Here is a 19,262-nt window from a genome sequence, read left to right on the forward strand (position 1 = left end):
GGGGATAACAAAGAGGTACTGATTCTCAGCAGCAAAACCACACATTTGAGAAAAAGGTGTTCACTCAATATCAAAGCAGAAGCAGGTAAAAATATTATGACAGGGCTAAGGACTGCAAAAAAAAGTGACAGTCTATGGATCGGTTTAGAAGACAGGAAACAACGATGCTCTATTTTGCCCTCTCAGCTTACTGAAGAACAAAAACGCTAGAGAGAGGGAAGTCACCTCACTTCAGATGTGTGAACAGATGACTGAGCGGCTGGCTGGACCTGAATTAGAGACAGTTTATGAATTCAGAAATCAAGTGATTAGGCTTTTCATGGACTGGACCACTTCAGGCTACAGACAGGGGGATCATTTGTTGGAAAACTTCCCCACATATTTAAAAAAAGCCTCCTGCACATTTAGAATATTTAGGAGAAGGCTTCAGAGTTATCATTCTCTCCCACAAACTAGCTTTCTACAAGCAGTGAGTTTTAGAATTCTATATATTACAAAACATGAGACTGAGGTGACAGATCATAGAATCACAAAGTTGGAAAGGGTCATACGGATCATCTAGTTCAGGGATGGTCAAACTGTGGCTCGGGAGCCACATATGGCTCTTTCACATACATTGTGTGGTTCCCGAAGCCCCTACCACCTCATCAGCCAGATTGAAGAAGGCATTTGTCTCTTCAAATCACTTCTCCAGGCCAGCCGGCAGCTTGGAGAATGCATTTAATGTTAAAGTTGCTTTCTTTCCACCTCTTCCGCCCCATCTATTTGCCTGGCTGTCTTCCCTCCTTCCAGCTCTCAAATATCTAACACTAATGTACTGAGGCTCTCAAACATCTGGTGTTTATTCTATGTGGCTCTTAAGCAAGTTTGGCCACCCCTGATCTTGTCCAACCCCCTGCTCCATGAAAGATCAGCCTGGAGCATCCCTGGTTAGTGTCTGTCCAGCCGCTGCTTAAAGACTGCCGGTGAGGGAGAGTTCACACCTCCATCAGTGGCTGGTTCCACTGCTGAACAACTCATACTGTAAGAAAAGTTGTTCCTAATATCCAGTGGGTACCTTCCTGCCCTTAATTTAAACCCATTGTTGCTGGTCTTATCCTCTGCAGCCAACAGAAACTGCTCCATGCCCTCCTCTAAGTGCCAGCTCTTCAAATACTTAGAGAGATTCTGTCTCCCCCTCAACTTCCTTTTCTCCAGACTGAACATTCCAAAGTCCCTCAGCCTTTCCTCATAGGGCTTGGTCTCCAGCCCCCTCCCAATCATCCTTGCCGCTCTCCTCTGCACCCACTCCACTGTCCACATCCTTTTTGAAGAGTGGCCTCCAGTCCGCATTCATTGTAAAACAGGGACGGGCAGAGTAACAGAAAGGCAGCAAAGGGAAGGTTGGGCGATTTCCAGGCACCCAATTCAAACGGACAACTAAGTATCAGCCCCTAATACAGGGGTGTCGAACATGCAGTTCGGAGGCCGAATCAGGCTCCTGGATGGCTCCTATCAGGCCCCCAAGCAACTGGCTGTCATTTGCTTCCTTCTCCGTTTCTCTTGCTTCCTTCTACATAGCAGCTTGCTTTGCAAGGCTTGCTCAACTGCACAGGAGCTACAGAGCAAAATCTCTATTTTCTCCACAGGCTGAGGCTCCTCCCTTGGGGAGGAATAGCTTGCTTTGACAGGCTCTCTCAATTGCACAGCAGAGCTACCCTCTCTTCCTTCTATTGGCTGGGGAAGGAAAGAAGGAAGGAAAGAGCCAGAGCTTCCTTTGCCCAGTTCCCTGGCTCCCATGGGAGAAATACAAAGAAAGTATCTTTAAGACCTATGAGTACTAATGTTTTAAGCATGTTTTAAGTTTAAAAAAATATATATTTGTGTTTGTGTTCTTTATAAAATTTATATCTCTGCTACCTAATCTGAAATAGGTACACACATGGCCCAGCCCGACATGGCTTGGTACAACTCGACATGGTCCAGCCCAACAAGGTCTCATTCATGTCAGATCCAGCCCACATAACAAATGAGTTTCGGGAGGAACGGTGGCTCAGTGGTAGAGCATCTGCTTGGGAAGCAGAAGGTCCCAGGTTCAATCCCTGGCATCACCAAAAAAGCGTCCAGGCAAAAAGGTGTGAAAATCCTCAGCTTGAGACCCTGGAGAGCCACTGCCAGTCTGAGAAGACAATACTGACTTTGATGGACCAGGGGTCTGATTCAGTATAAGGCAGCTTCATATGTTCATATGACAATCAGAGCGCTTTTGGAGAGACTGCCAATGGCAGCAGCCATCACCACTATGCCTAAAGCCTGATCTTCAGTGGCTGATAGAAGAAAGGTGAAGAAGTCACAGCACTGGCTCTTCAAGCAGACAGGCAGTGCCTGGCGAGATCTGAAGGTGGCTCACAGGTTGGGACCAGATTGACCCAGGCCTTAGCAAAAGATCTGGCCCTCAATTCCACCTCAAATGTGTATTTATTGTGAGCACCTAGAAAATAGTGACTTTTTTAAAAAAAATTCTGCAGTAACTGTATTGGCCAACCTGAGTTTTAGGGATAAAGCAAGTGAAAAAATAGGTTCTTGTTTCCTGAAAAAAAATATTTAAAAAGAGACACAGAGTCATGCTTTAATATTCCTATTCAAACTGAAGTCAGTTGCTGCACTCATAGTTTCCTTTTCTAAAAGAGGCTCATCTCTTTTCCTTTTAAGACAAGAATATTGTCATGCTTCACAAACAAGGGAGTCAGTATGATGTTATGGAGTCAGAGCAGTCCTCCAGAAACATAAGTTCAAAGCTCCGCTATGAAACTCAGTGTCTTGGGCTAGCCACTCTCTCACTCAGCCTAGCCAATCTCATAGTGTATGCTGAGCTCCTTGAAGGAAAGTCAGGATAAGAACATACAAGACTTTTTATGAAGATTCTTTAATAGATAAAATTTATTACCTTTTTAACAATTTAAATAAAATACACTGCTGGGGGTCACTAAAAGGGGGAGGGATGGAGAAAATGTAATTTATATGTATTAATTTTTTTTAATAACAAAGGATAATGTGCTATTGCAATATATTACAGTATAATAAATTGTGTTTTAAAAAATAAAGAACATACAAGACAAGGAAAAAACCAGGAGTGGTCTGCAACCCAGCCCTAGGACCAACTGAGCTAGCAAATAGGTGATCACAATGGAAATAGATATGTACAGCTTAAATTCTTTTCTGATACCCTCTCTCCCTGACTGCCTCACTAGTTCCCAGTGCAAACTGAGAATACTCTCTGCCACAGTGGTTAGACTGGGTTCAAATCCCTCCACATGCTGCCACCAAGTTTATTGGGTGACCCTGAACCAGAAACCTTCTCACAGAATGAAGTGCCTCAAAGGGTTACTGGGACAGATCAAGAAGTGAGCAGTGACTCATGAAAGCTCATACCCTGCCACAAATTCAGTTAGTCTTTAAGGTGTTGTGGAATTCTTGTTCTTTTCTAAGGTTATTGGGAGGACAATATGCAGAATGAGAACAGTTTATGTTGCCTGGAGCTCCTTGGAAAGAAAGCAGAAGCAAAAAAAAAAGTGAGACACCAACAGACATCACACCCAAGGTGTCAGTGATTCAAGAGAAGCAGCTGGCCATCACTGCAGCTCATTCCTCAAGATATGAAGACTGCTGGATGACCTTGGGCCAATCTTGTACTCTCAACCTAACTTACATCACAGGTTTGCTATGGAGAAGAGGAGAATGATGTAAGCTGCTTTGAATCCCCAGTGAGAAGGGTGGGATATAAATGAAGTACATAGAACATCACACAGCATTTCCAAACAGATGCCTCTGAGACATGAAAGGTGGGCAGCATGGGAGAACGGGAGGGGTGGGGGGGTGGTCTGGGGACAGAACACAGGGGAGTTTGTTGGCATGCCACCCTGGTTGCTTTTTTGGCTAACGCAGAACTAGCTGTACCAGAGTAAGCCCATGTTACTGAAATATGATAGCAACTGGCTGTAATGGGAGTTCAGCCAAGAGGCTGCATTACAAGACCGACCTGTCCCACTCCCCTCACCTAGCAAGGATGGCACTGCAACTGCATTGGCATATGCCACTTCTCACCAGTTCCAGCATTATAGGTCTAGAGAACGGAGGTACCCACGTGGAGGGCTACCTACCATAGTGAAAGCCAGAATGACAATCAATCGCATGCAGATATGCTGTACGGCTGCGCTTTAAACCTGCAATTTAATTTTGCTGGTTTAAAAACTGAATTTCTTTTTCCTGCCTGCATGAAAATTTCTATGCACCACCCACAATGCAGGGGTAGGATTCTCCTCTTCCCACTCCCATGCCTGATACATGGCAAAACCAATTAGAAGTTCCCACTTCTGCCTTCTGTAGAACAGTATGTACGACTTTAGGTACACAAATGGTACTATGAGATTTTTATTTTAACTTGAAGTTAGTGTTTAGAATTGATCGCGATAAGCTAAATGTACTTTCAGTCTGAACAATTCAATTTGGCTGCTTGAAATTCCTTATTAATATATTTTATCCTGTCTTCCCTCCTTGCTCTCCAGTAACCTGAAAGGGCCTTTGGAGAAACTCTGCTCAGACATTAGATTCAGAGGCAAGTTTCTGCATCAGAAAAACTATGCATGTAGTTTGTTAATACTGTACAAATACATTAAGTAGACTAGATCTGTGGTTTGAAGACTGTGTCCCAGAGAACCCCAGGGTTCCTTGGGGTTTACACAAGAGGTCTCTCAATAAGGAAATCAGTCATGGTAAGCCAGCTTCTTGGGACAACAACATGCCCATTACTGCATAAGAATGTAAGAGAAGCCATGTTGGATCAGGTCAATAGCCCATTCAGTCCAACACTCTGTGTCACACAGTGGCCAAAAACCCCAGGTGCCATCAGGGGGTCCATCAGTGGGGCCAGGACACTAGAAGTCCTCACACTGTTGTCCCTCCCAAGCACCAAGAATATAGGGCATCACTTTCCCCAGACAGAGAGTTCCAACAATACGCTGCGGCTAATAGCCACTGATGGATCTCTGCTCCATGTTTATCCAACCCCCTCTTGAAGTTGGCTATGCTTGTAGCCGCCGCCACTTCCTGTGGCAGTGAATTCCACATGTTAATCACCCTTTGGGTGAAGCAGTACTTCCTTTTGTCCGTTCTAACTGACTGCTCAGCAATTTCATTGCATGCCCATGAGTTCTTGTATTGTGAGAAAGGGAGAAAAATACTTTATTTTCTCTACCTTCTCTATCCCGTGCATAATGTTGTAAACCTCTATCATGTCACCCCTGACATTTCTCCAAGCTAAAGAGCCCCAAGCATTTTAATCTTTCTTCATAGGAAAAGTGTTCCAACCCTTTAATCATTCTAGTTGCCCTTTTCGGGACTTTTTCCAAAGCTATAATATCTTTTTTGAGGTGCAGTGACCAGAATTGTACACAGTACTCCAAATGAGGCCACACCATCAATTTATACAGGGGCATTATTTCTTCTGCAATCTTTCTTCTGCAATGCACAGGTGGAGGGGGGGGTGTTCCTAAATGGCATTCTATTCTTCTATAGGAAAACAGTCAGACCCATCAAGTCCAGGGAGCAGTGTCCCCTCTAAGCAAAGTTAGTGTGAGATAGCTTCCAGTTATTCAGCCTCTGGCTCACACGCTTTTGTTTTAGCTCAGGAACTGATGGTCCTAGAGCAAACTAATTGAGGCAGTGGCCAAATTCCTTGCTCACAACTTTAATGCCACTAGCTCAGGAAGAATTTTTGCTCACAAGACTCCACAGCTTAGAGGAAGCATTGTCAGGGAGTATGTCACAATAATTGTTTTGCACAAGAGAAAACAATGGAGAAAAGGCTTCTGGAAAGCAGCAAGTTTGAAAAGCAGCAGTAGATTAGAAGAAACAAAAGAAGAGACTTGTGACACCCTAAAGACCAGATTTATTATGGTATAATAAGGTTTTGTGAACAAACGTCAGTTTCTCCAGATGCAAGATTCAAGGGGAAAATTGGTCAGCTCTGTACATTTCACACATTATGGCAAATTATAGTTAGGACCACTGCACAAGATGCAACAGAAGTACAGCAGATGGAAAATGGGGTAACAACCTCTCATGTTAGAAAGAGATCCGTGCTTTAAAAAAAATCATAATATACTCTTTTCTATATAAAATGTCACTTTGTGTATTCAAATAAGATTTCTCTTTTAATTTGTGTGCACCTTTAGCGAAGAACTCCTAACTTGATAGTAAGTTCTTCTGCACTGCAAACAACTCTTTCCAACAGGTCACCACAGGTTAGAAACAAACTAAAGCTTTTGAATCAGGAGAAAAAGCAAAGCCTGTCTTACGGTTTCAGTGTATTAACATGCAAAGCAACAAAATAATCAGATTACATACACTTATAACACAGAGAACTGAAAATATGGCGTCAATCAAGGACAAGTTCCCATATGATGAAGTTATGCACCTTCTGTAGCTTTGTAGTTAAAAAAAACGCTATCACACAAAAGTACATTGTTAATATGTAAAAATCTCAAAAGGGGGAGGGTTCTGCGCTTGCGGGGAGATTTAGAACAAGTCATTGGGAGTATATGAAACATTCCACAGCATATTCGTAACTAGCTATCACTAGATTTTTACTGCTACCATTAACACAGCAACACAAAACTTAAAAGACAACATGAAGGCTCTTCATGTACTCTGGACTAATTGAACTTGAAACCACAAAAGTGGGTTTCTTCAACAATGGCACTCCAGGATAAGAAGCAAAGACCTCATAGTTCACAATACACTCATCTCAAGTAAATCAAGTTACCATGTTACTAATACATACACTCATTTTTGCAGGGCTCCTATCCCAGAAACACAAAAGTGTATCAGAAGCTAACTTTGGGTAGTACTGTATGAAGTCCACCTCAGCTATGAACTTGATCACCTCTTCCCACAACCATTTCTCTCATCACCACAGTCAAGAAGACATCGTTTTAAAATGCCCACTTTGGAATAAAAAGTTTGGCTAAGGTGTTAAGTGCAACCCTACCTGATGGCAATATGCACATGTCCTTTCAGATTAACAGTGCCTGGACTACAAAACACAAAACTGATTATTTCCTTACAGACACCTGAGGCCATGAACACTTTTTTTTAAGGGTGGCAAGATCCAAGTTAGTGGCTGCTGCTACCAAGACAGAAACTTCTGCAAATCAACTTAAGACACTGTGCCTCAGCAGACCCTCAAACAAACATCACTTCTTTTTTTAAAAAAATACATACTATACAATTGCACGACAAGCTTATAAATTTAAAGCACACAAGCAGCCAGCATTGCCATACAAGCAAGCAATGATATGAACAAGCCCTTAGTCACCATGTGAGCGAGACTACTCCTTCACATAACTTGGGGGTGGGTGGGGGATGAGAAGTATGAGAATACTTTAATTTTTTTAATTGCAGCTTTTAATGTAAAACATAGTATCCTATGGCTACCTGATTTCTGAATAAGTCAAATTTCTTTCTAATTGAAAAGTGGATAAGGGTGGGGAGAGAGAAAAGTCACCAAAAGAAGACATTTTTTTAAAAAAAAGGAATTAGCTATACTTTGAGGGGGAGGGTTGCTTGGGGAATAGAAAGAGAAAAAGACGACACTGAAATGTGAAAATAAGAATTAACTATTAATTGAGTGAAAAGGCTACATGGGGGTAAAAGGCTAGAAAGAGAGGAAGGGAAATAAAGAGGGCACCAAAAAGAGGGTATATTTTGAGGGGAGGGCTATATAGAGGAGGAGGGAAAAGGAGAAAGAAGTCTCAAAAACAAGAAAATAAGAACAGATCTTAACTCGATATTTATGCAGAAGGGAGAGAAAGAACTCCCTAAAATAAGTGTCAGCTATAATTTGGGAGGGGAGCTCTCAATATTGGGGAGGCACAGAGAAAGTCTCTCAACTCTGAAGCAGGAAAGACCAGCACCCCTTCCCTTGAGGACATTTGCAGCAACAGTCACAGAAAGTTGTACAGCAACACACCCGCACACGCCCCTTCAAGCCCACCCGGCCACCCACCCCACCAAATTGTTAAACATGCCCCCCCACACAAAAAGAAACCCCAGCAATGCGTTAAGAGGGGACGCGCGTGCCCCCCAAAGCACCTCTCTCTTCTCCACCTGCCCCCCCACAACAGTCCCCTCCCCTGGAAACAAACAGGAGGTGCCCGCCGCCGCCCCCCACCCAGGGCATGGGAGAGCTTCTCATCTGCACCCCCCATGCCAACCCCCTTGGCCCGAAGGCCGAAGGGGGCAGACCCGCAGGGCCTCTGAATCGGGGCTGTTGGAGAAAGCGAGAGGAAGGAAAGCAAGAGAAGACACTGACCTGGCTGGGGGGAGGAGGAAGAGGAGGAGGAGGAGGAGGCGGCAGCAGCAGCAGCAGCAACGAGGACGGCGCCGGCCACGCGGGTGGGGTGGAATGGGGGAGGGGACCCGCTCCCCTCAGACACTCGCGGGGGCTGCTTTGGGGCTTGGTTTGGATTCCTTAATTTTCCCTTTTTTAATAAGGGGAGCCAAAAGAAGGTTAGAGAGGGGGGAAGAAAAAAATTATTCCGGTCGGGAGTTAGTACAACAAAGAGGCGGAAATAGCCGAGCGGAGCCGAAAGCGCCCGAGCGGGGGCGCCGCGAAAGGGGAGCATGCGCGCTTCGGGCACAGCGAGGCGAGCGCACCGCCTCTCCTCCCTCCTCCCACCTTTTCCACCTCCCCGTCCTTTCCAACGCGGCTGCTTGCAGCCTCCAGTCCCTCAGTCAGAGCCAAGGGGAAGGGGAGGGGGAGAGGGATTGGAGGAGGAGGAGCCCGAGCGGGACCGCAGCTGCGGGTGGTGTCCGTGTGAGGGGAGGAGAGGGACATGGGGGTCTTCGCCCCTCCACACTCACACCTTCCGTTCCTATGGCAACGGGTTGCTGCTTGTGCGGGCCTGGGTCGTGGCTTTCTCACTCCCCCTGTCCTACATACTACAGGTGGTTGAGTGAGAGGCTCCTTGGGTTCCAGTTGCCAAGCTAAGGGAAAGGCGGGCTGGTAACTGGCTTAAATAAATGACAATAAATAAATGTCCCTCTCCTGCCCCGCCAAGTCATCTTTAACCACGTGTGTGTATCAGAAACTTGCACTTCAGGTGTTGGTAGGAATGCCAGGTGGCACCTGGAGATCTCCCACTATCACACTGAAGAACATAAGAGAAGCCATGTTGGATCAGGCCAGTGGCCCATCCAGTCCAACACTCTGTCACACAGTGGCCAAAAATCCCAGATTCCATCAGGAGGTCCACCAGTGAGGCCAGGACACTGGAAGCCCTCCCACTGTTGCCCGCCCCCCCCCCCCCCGCAAGCACCAAGAATACAATTACTTGCCCTATCCAGGCCTCAGATTCAGTGGGAGCTCACAGAAGCACAGCTCCTGAACCTTTCTGAGAGTTCCTCCTCCTCCTCCTGAGAGTTCCCCCTCCTGAGAGTTCCGCCTCCTTGTCCATTGAATAGTATGTGCAGCTGCATAACAATCCCTGGATGAGCTCCACCACCTATTTTTCTACAAAACGACCCCTGCGACCATCTATATCTTGTGGCTAATAGCCACTAATGGACCTCTGCTCCATATGTTTATCAAATCCCCTCTTGAAGCTGTCTATGCTTGTAGCTACCACCACCTCCTATGGAAGTGATCTCCAGATGACCAAAGGCGGTTCCCCTGGAGAAAAATGGCTTCTTTGGAGGGCAGACTCTATGGCATTGTACCCTGCTGAGGTCCCTCCCCTCTCCATTCTCCACCTCCAAAAATCTCCAGATATTCCCCAAGCCAAAGCTGTTAAGTCTTCTTCATCATTAAAGAACAACTTTTGTAAAGTGTGCCCACCAGGTGGGCTCATGTGCATCCCAGAAAGCACAGCTGGAACCCAGAACTAAAAGGAAGATTCTGATTACATATGCCCTTCACACCCAATTCAGAACTGTCTCTCCTGGCCTCAGGAACAGGCAATATTAACACATGAATCTGCATTCTAACCTAGTGAGTCCACTAATCTATCAAGGTCAGGCTCAGGTCTTGTACATTTACTATCTGATCCTTTTAACTGGAGATACTGAGGACTGAACCGGGGATCTTCTGAATGCAAAACAGATGTTCTGGCTATTTGTTCTAACAGATCTGCTACTCTTTGCTGCTGCCGCCATCGCCTAACATGATCACATGGAGGGATGATATAGAAACAAACTATTTGCCACTCACTAGTTTGGTCATCTGTAAAGGACTGGGGGTCAGGGGGAAGCACCATCAAGTCACAGCCAGTTAAATGTGACTCCATAGGGTTTTCAAGGCAAGAGACACTCAGAGGTGGTTTGTCATTGTCTGTCTCAGCATAGCAACCTTCGACTTCCTTGATGGTCTCCCCTCCAGGTATTATCCAGGGTTGACTTTGCTTAATTTCCTGAATCTAACAAGATAGGGCTAGGCTTGGACCATCCGGGTCATGTCAGGGGAAAAGATTAAGTATACCAAACTGAAGACAGGTTTAATTAAGTGGTCATGTGCATTTCAGGAGTCCTTCCCACACTGTGCATTTGACAACCTGAACCACAAGGACTGGTCTGACTACATGGACCCTTTCCAGTGGATCCACCCTCCTGGCCAGACAAATATAGCATAATTTAACAAACTGTGCACCATCAGTCACAACAAACTTGTGGCAATCCCAGAACCAAACTCAAGAATGGGGCCTCAGAATTTCTCAGGCAGTGGAGGGAGGGCAATGAGTGGGCAGTTTTGGAGCAGCTGCCCTGCAGATTATTCCTCAGCTTCCCCAGGCAGCACAAGGGATCAGTAGTTGTAAGGCAGCCAGGAGAGAACCTAACAAACCTGCCACTCTTTGCTGCCACCACAACCCCACACTTTCTGAGTTTCAGTCAGCAGAGGGCAGCAGCTGAAGGGTGGTGGGGCATCCCAGCCTACCCTCCATGGAGGACCAGGGGCATCTGCCCCAGATGCCTTATGGCTAAAATGAACCTTGCATTCGAAGGAGTCATACATCTACATTCACACATCAAGGAGGCATAGTTGTTGCCAGTTGTCTCCCACTGAACACTTTGCACTGGGAGGTTGTTGTTGTTGTTGGTAGTTTGTTTGTTTTGCACAATCCTTTGAGATAAATTATGCTGGGCAATAGCCAGAGCTTTTTTTTTTTTGTAGAAAAAGCTCAGCAGGAACTTATTTGCATATTAGGACACACCCCTTGATGCCAAACCAGCCAGAACTGCATTCCTGCTCAAAAAAAAGCTCTGGCAATAGCAACTTCTCTTCAGTTCATATGGCAATTAAAACCCAAATCTCTGTAGTCCAGGTATGGCAGGCTAGTCACACACACCACATTGACAGTGGAGTTCTAAGCAGAGTACCCTTCTAAGCTTGTAGATTTCAATGGACTTAGCAGTGTGTAACTCTGTTTAGGATTTTACTGATAATTTCCTAGAGATGATCTTCTCTGTCCAAATAAACTAAGTTGAAATGAAGCATGCATGAAATGAAGCACAGATCCAATGCATGGATCTGTAATAGCTCAGCTATGATATCTCAGTTCAGACCTTCTGGAATTCTGCCTGTGTAGAAAGACTCTCTAGTTTTAATTTCCATTCAAAGTCTTGATCTATGTATTTGAAAAGAAGGGGAATATTAAAAGTTGCCAAATTAATGTCTAACCATTCACTTCCTACTTCTCAAGCTGCCAGTTTGCATCCTAAACATTTAGTTTATGTTCCTAAGTATATTTATTAAGATAAGAAACCACTGTGAGAGTCTGCACCTTCATTGTTCTGAATGTCACTTCTACACAATCCTTTGCTCACTACAGTTATCGCAAAAATAACAGTCCCTGCTCTCCCCTCCCTTTGAAGAGGGAAAGACAATTAGCACAGAAGCCTACAAGAGAACTCTTGATATTGGCTCTTCCATTATATTTAAAAACAGAGAAGAATCTGAGACTCCCTTGGAGATATACAGGTTAGCAGTAGAAAAGAGCAAGAGTCCAGTAGCACTTTAAAGACTAACAAAATTTGTGGCAGGGTAGGAGCTTTCATGAGTCACTGCTGAAGAAGTGAGCAGTGACTCCCAAAAGCTCATCCCCTGCCACAAATTGTGTTAGTCTTTAAAGTGCTACTGGACTCTTGCTCTTTTCTACTGTCCAAGACTCCCTGTCCATTAGAGCGGTTTTGCAATGGAATGTTCTGTGCATTTTGCAAATACATTCTGCCGGGTTCAGAATCCAATCTCCCTGGGTCCTGGCTGTCTGCCGGTATTCCTGAACACCAGCCAAAGCTAAGTGAACTCTGGAGTGCTAGGGCAGCTGGGTTCTCCTCTAAGCATGGTTGATACCGTCAGTAGCGACCCAGCACAAGCGGAGTGCCTCTCTAGTGTACACTGAAGAATTAAAGAACAACAAGAAAGTAGCTCCCAGTGCCTGAGTGCCGATTTTCCTCAAGCCTACTTAGACAAACAAGCGGTAGGAAATGAAAGCAAGAGTCCAGATCTAAATCTATGCCACAGACAGGCTCCAGCCCCTTCCTCCATCTGAACAAGAGTAGCACAGTACATTCCTCACCCTTGCCTGCTACCTGTGCCACACAGTTAAGCAGTGCTGATTTTGGGTATTGCGTCAAACTCAATTTAAATGCGCCACTCAACTGGTTTTGTGGTTGCACTTTTGTGGCCACACTTGTGGGTGATGATTAATCTCACACCTAGTTTCAGGACTGACATGTCTCACTAGCCGCAAATGGGTACACTCCCTTTCCATTGCCCACATACTTGCAGCAGTGTGGCACAGAGGCTTATTTTTTTTCCCTCTTTCAACCTGCTTTGTTTACAAACATGTACCAGCTACAGAAGGAACAATAGAGAAACGTCACCGAAAACAGAGCCACATCCATGCTAGATGACCTGCATGCCTCAGTACCCACAGAAGCTTTAGGCCATACACTTTCTGTTTCCACCATATCACATAGTAGGGATGACAGCTCTGGGTTGGGAATAGGGTTGCCAATCCCCAGCTGGGGGCAGGGGATCCCCCGGTTTGGAGACCCTCCCCCTGCTTCAGGGTCGTTAGAAAGCAGGGGGAGGGGAGGGAAATGTCTGCTGGGAACTCTATTCCCTATGGAGATTTATTCCCATAGAAAATCATGGAGAATTGTTCTGCGGGTATCTGGGGCTCTGGGGGGGGGCTGGTTTTGGGGGCAGAGGCACCAAATTTTCAGTATAGCATCTAGTGCCTCTCCCCAAAATACCCCCCAAGTTTCAAAAGGATTGGACCAGGGGGTCCAATTATATGAGCCCCCCCAAAAGGTGCCCCTATCCTTCGTTATTTCCTATGGAAGGAAGGAATTGAAAAAGTGTGCAGTTCCTTTCAATGTGATGGCCAGAACTCCCTTTGGAGTTCAATTATGTTTGTTACACACCCTTGCTCCTGGCTCCACCCCCAAAGTCTCCTGGCTCCACCCCCAAAGTCCCCAGATATTTCTTGAATTGGACTTGGCAACCCTAGTTGGGAAACACCTGGAAACTTTGGGGGTGGAGCCTGTGGAGAGGGTGGGGTTGGGGGGGAGGAACTTCAGCATGGGACAATGCCATAAAGTCCACCCTCCAAAGCAGCCATTTTCTCCAGGGGAACTGATCTCTGCCACCTAGAGATCTCTAGGATCGACCTGGCAGTTCGCAACCCTACACAACCAGAACCATATTCATTCTTCCTGAACCCTCTTCACCACCACCAACCAATTTCACTTGCAGCTTTGTTCCTAATTTCTACCCACATCCTCTAAATTCTCCCTCAGGACAGTCAAAACAGACTTCGACAGGTTGCTCACTTCAATTAAGTACCCTGCACAATCCAAGTGAATGCAGTTCTCTCATACTATGTGAGAGCTGTACTTTAGATATTCTGTTATGAACTAGGTGGAGGGCTGTAAGGAATCGCAGTGGGGAGGGGTGTTGCACTGCTGGAAATTTCCTACACACATGGCATTGACCACTGAAATCCAGAGCTCACCAAGGAACTCTCATGCTCACCTAGTCCCAAATTTCAGCAGCCTAGCACTGTATTATTTATTTATATTTTTATCCCACCCTTTCTCCAAGGAGACCAGGGCAGCATATATTGGTCTCTCCTCCTCCATTTTACCCCCACAACAGCCTCGTGAGGTAGATTCAGTTGTGAGAGAATGACTGGTTCACAGTCAACCAGTGAGCTTTATGGCTCAGTGGGGATATGAGCACGGGTTCCAGATCCTTGTCCAACGGAACCAGTATACCAAGCTGGCTCTCTTACCCAAAGAGGGCTTAAGATGTTCAGGACTAGATAAGAAGGAACTGCATTGGGTGGTTCATTGTGAAGAAAGGGACACTGAAAACTAGGATTATGGGAGAGTAAGGGAAAAATAGAATCAGGGGCTTTACGCTTTACAGAGTGTCTTCCTGATCCTGTTTTCATACACACGCTAGGATACCATAAGCTGTTAAAGATTTTGCTTCACCTGAAAAAAGTCTTGGGGTAAAATTAATTAGGAACAGAAGTAAACACCCCCTAACCTTAAACCCCACTCCAGGATACTTATTTACTTACTTACTTATTTGTGTCTCATGTTTCTTCCCAAACTGGACCCAAAGCAGCTTACGTTGTTCTCTCCACTGTTTTATCCTCACAACAGCCCTGTGAGGTAGGTTAGGCTGAGACTGTATCTGACTCATGATCACCAAGCAAGCTTCCATGGCAGCCTTGGGGTTTGAAGCTCAGTTTCCCAGATCCTAGTCTGACATTTTAGCTATAAGCTTTAGGGTCACAATTAGACCAGTCTCCTCTCCTTCTTTTCCTTTACAAAAAAATGATGTTCAACTGCCCTCAACATGCTATGGTTCCCAGCTGGCAATGAGCATGCTCAGTCCTTGTCAAGCGGGAGGAATTTTTAATTTGCAAAGTAAATGTTTTGTTTGCATCCCTCAGAATCTCTGGATTGTGCAGTAACCCTACCCTGTTTTTAGATAACCAAGATTTCCTCACCCTACTGATAGCCACATTACCATTACATGTGATGTAAAGGAAACTTGATAAAACTCAATTATGAGTTCCCAATGTTCCCTCCAACTCTCCTAACAAAGAACTGCATTCAGATATGAAGATAAACCTGCTTGATCGTTAGCACTGTGTGGCCGCAGCTAACGCCAATAAGGTCACTGTTTGCCAGCTTCAAACTGGGAAATTCCTAGATATTTGTGGGAGAAGCTTGGGGAGGGCAGAATTTGTAGATGGGGGGGGGGGAGCTCAGAGGGGCACTAATGCCATAGAGTCCTCTCTCTGAAGCTGCCATTTTCTCCAGGAGACTACTCTCATTAGTCTGGAAATCAGTAGTAATTCCAAGAGAACTCCAGGTCCCTCCTGGAGGTTGACAACCCAAATTGTAGGGGACCAGACCTGGTCCATCTAGTCAAGTATTGTCTATTCTGACTGGGAGCAGGTGTCAGACTGAGAAAGATATTTCCTTACACCTCCTGTGCAACATCCTTTTATCCAAGATACCAGGGGCCAACTGAAATGGCTCATGGAAGTAAAGTACATACACTGCGCCTTCTCCCTCTTACAAAGACAGCTCAAGTGCTGTAGATCAGGGGGACCAATATAGTTCCAAAACTTCTCCCCTCTCTGAACAACAACAACAAAAGCCCTCAGGAACTAGTTTCAAGAGACAGAAGGATGGAAGGAGGCTGTGTCCAGTCAAAGTAAAGAGGGGCAAGTTTAGAAAAGCAGGCCTGGCCTGGCCTCTTGCTGTATCCATGACAACAGGTTCAGTAATGGGGGAGAACAGAGGGAAAACGGCTCACCCCTATCCCATTCTTCACTGAACATAGCCTGTGAAGGAAACAGAGTCAGGATCTTGACAAGAAGTGTGACGAATGGGTGTGTGGGACAACGGGGAGTGGAGCCTTCTCTCTCCTGCTCAGTGAAACCTGACAGGTCTGGTGCGTATATGCATGCTCACACTCATCTATTATGAGTAAATCCCATTGCATTCACTATGACTCAGTACCAAGTAAGCTTGCATTAGGATAGTGTTACGTGTGACTAATGGAACAGAGATCCATCTATTATCTACTGCATTTGGTAACCCCACTCTTCCTCCAAGGGTGGCATATAAATCTGTCTCTTCCACCATCATATTCTCACAGCGACCCTGTGAGGTAGGTTAACCTCAGAGAGAGACTGGTTACTCCAAAGTCACCCAGTGAACTTTGCAGCTAACTAGAGATACTCAACCCACCACATAATACTAGCTTCCAGCATAAAGAACGTAAAGATCAAATTACTTAATTACAGGTTTTGGTCTCTGTTTTCATCAGTAACACAATGCTGTTAGATTTCGTAACAGTCCCTGAGAGTGGAGGTGATCGTTCTTATACTGCCAAGGATAAAGAGAGTTCTCAGGAAGGAGATATCTGTGATACAAGGCTGTATGTTTAGAAGTGTGAGGGCTAGAATAAAACGGGAAAATTAAGAAGGCTGATTTCTTTAGGGGCAGTCTTAGCCAGTGGTTCACAGGGGCCCCGTGAACACATAGTGCTGCCTTATACTGAAATAAGGTCAATATTGTCTTCTCAGACTGGCAACTGTAGGGTCTCAGGGAAAGGTCCTCCACATCATAATCTGATCCTTTTAACTGGAAATGTCAGGGACTGAACCTGGGGCCTTCTGCATGCCAAGCAGCTGCTCTACCACTGTGCCGTGGCCCTGCACCCCCCCCCCCCAAGGAACATGGAGAAAGAAGAAAAAGAGCAGGCTCCCGCTATCACTATTCACACCTGCCTCACCCAGGGCTGGGGCTGCCCCCTTACAGCAATAGCAAACTCATGACTTTCCTGTCCCAGGTTCAGGCATCTGACTTGGCAGCACCCACTCTATCTGGCATTCGGGTGGGCAGCTTAAAGCGATGCTCCCCACCAGCCTCGCTCAAGGCAAGGACCACTCCTCGCTTGGCCCCGGCACCAGTGATTTTAAACCCCTATCCTGGACTTTTGCCAAGGGCTCAGAATCACAAAGGCTGACTCCAGATTTCACTCTCCCTCCAGAATATGTGTCAATTTTCCAATAGAAAAAAATATAGAAATATTAAAGAAGGGATTGAAAAATCATTTCATGAAATATATTTCTCATCAGAATAATGACGGAAATTATCTGAGGCAAGGTTTTAAAATATTGTTTTCATTGCTCTTGAACTCCTTCAAAATATTTTCTAATAATAAGACAAACTATAATAGGGATGGCCAAACTGTGACTCAGGAGCCACGTGAAGCTCTTTTACATATATTGTTTGGCTCTCAAAGCCCCCACCACCTCACTGACCAACTTGCAGAAGGCATTTGTCTCTTTAAACAACTTTAAGTCATTTTTCCAAACCAAGCCAGCCAGCAACTTGGAAAATGCATTTAAAGTTGCTTTCTTTCCACCCCTCTCTCCTTCATCTATTTCCTTCCTTCCTTCCAACATCTCACATTCCTGTCTTGCAGCTCTCAAACATCCCTTATGTAAATCAAGTTTGTCCACCCCTAAAGTATAGCATTAATGAACTACAGTTTCTAATATCATTATCAATATGTTATCTAGACTCAGATCCTCTTGCCTGTTTCTAATTAATTTGTCTTCCACAACAGCATACAAACAAATTAACAGGCAGGTTACCATGCAAATGGATAGAGATATTTGTTTGAACTCAGGTCAATTAGGCTACTGAAGTCTATGAAGAAAATATGAGAGTTCAGAATCTGAAACATAAGAGTTCAGAGTTCAGTTTCTGACATTTCAGAAACTGATTCTGAATTGAGAAACAAATCTGATAACTGCAGAGCAAATCTGCCCATGCACAGACTTTGTGGAATGGGACATTACTGCTTCCCCTTCCCGCTGAAGTGTACTCTACTTTACTTAGTTCCCACAGAAATTTTGTTTCTATGGGTCAGCAAACCCGCTGGAACCCCACCGGAGGCAAAGGGGATGTCTGCAGTAAGAAGTGGCCCTTCATGTAAAGACTCACATCCCATTCATTCTATGTCACTTCATGGCTGGATATACCCCAATATTTTGTTAAGACGGGCTTGGATCCTACAGTAAATTGATGCTAACAGAATGACAACAATTTTGATGATTCTCCCACTGCAGACTTCCCGCTTACCACTCATATTATTAATCAGGGGAAACCCCGGGCCCCCAGGAGCCTGATTTCTGGCTGTAGGGTGTGGTAGGGAGTGATAAGGAAATCCTTTCCTGCTGACAGTCTCATTTTGCCTTCCGTCAGCAGAAATTTACCTCAGGATCCAAGCTATTGTTTAAAAGGCATAATAATGGAGTTCATGTAGCTTTTTTTCCCCCTTCTCCACAGTTAGAATGACACATGCTGTGTTTGATGATGACACATTACTGATGAAGTCAATGTTATTCTAATATTTAACTCAAAAACCCAGATTTACTGATAGCCCTTCCCACTGTGATCTGGTGGGCTTTTCTGGAGCCAGACACCAGGGTGTGTGTCATCCCCTCTATTATATAGTGGGTCCTATTCATGGCTGAGTCTCAAAGTAAATGATAACAAGCTCTTTAACAGGAATCGCATGGTACAGGTTACAATACAAGACTGCCGATGCGGCCTACCGGCCAAACTTATATACATCTCGGAGTTCCCATGCTAGCACATCATTGGGTCATTCAAACCGGTGGGTGCTTGCGATTGGTCTAGGACCACAGGGATTTGGATCCTGCAGCCCTTTGTTCCCAAGTCCCCAAGCTCAGTCTGCCTGGCTCTAATGAGCCTGGAGGGAATATCCAAGTCTTGCAAGTCTTGTTCGGCTTCTGGAAGCTGTCGAGGAACTGTAGCTTCTGGGTGAGGAGAGTAGGCTTCGGGACAAAATGGCCGGTCAGCACCTCGGTGATCTTGTTGAAGGACGACGCCTTGAGCGTCTCTGGCACAACCAGGCCCTCCGCTAGCTGTAGTGTGGCAATGCCGCAGTTGCTCAGCAGGATGGCCTTCTTGATTTCATGTTCATCCTCCTTGATTCACTGTGCCACAAGGTGGTACTTGAGTCTTTTGACCCAGGCTTGGGTTGGGTGGCGGTGCCTGTTGCATGGGCGCTGGAACTCGGTGCGCTTGGCAGTGCCAGCGTGCCCTGGACCTCGCTCATCCGGATCCCACCTTCATCGCTACTATTATATAGTGGGTTC

The 19,262-nt window shown here is 45.5% G+C and overlaps 1 protein-coding gene across 1 annotated transcript in view; it reads right to left on the reverse strand.

Moving 5' to 3' along the window:
* Positions 1-8,648, reverse strand: part of PCGF3 (polycomb group ring finger 3) — a 95,132-nt gene extending 86,484 nt beyond the window's left edge. Inside the window, exon 1 of the mRNA XM_060237041.1 lies at positions 8,351-8,648. The gene's annotated coding sequence lies outside the window, so the exon portion shown is untranslated. The remainder of the gene's footprint in view (positions 1-8,350) is intronic.
* Positions 8,649-19,262: the final 10,614 nt, after the last annotated feature.

The sequence above is a fragment of the Heteronotia binoei genome, chromosome 4, assembly GCF_032191835.1.
Source record: "Heteronotia binoei isolate CCM8104 ecotype False Entrance Well chromosome 4, APGP_CSIRO_Hbin_v1, whole genome shotgun sequence".
NCBI lineage: Eukaryota > Metazoa > Chordata > Lepidosauria > Squamata > Gekkonidae > Heteronotia > Heteronotia binoei.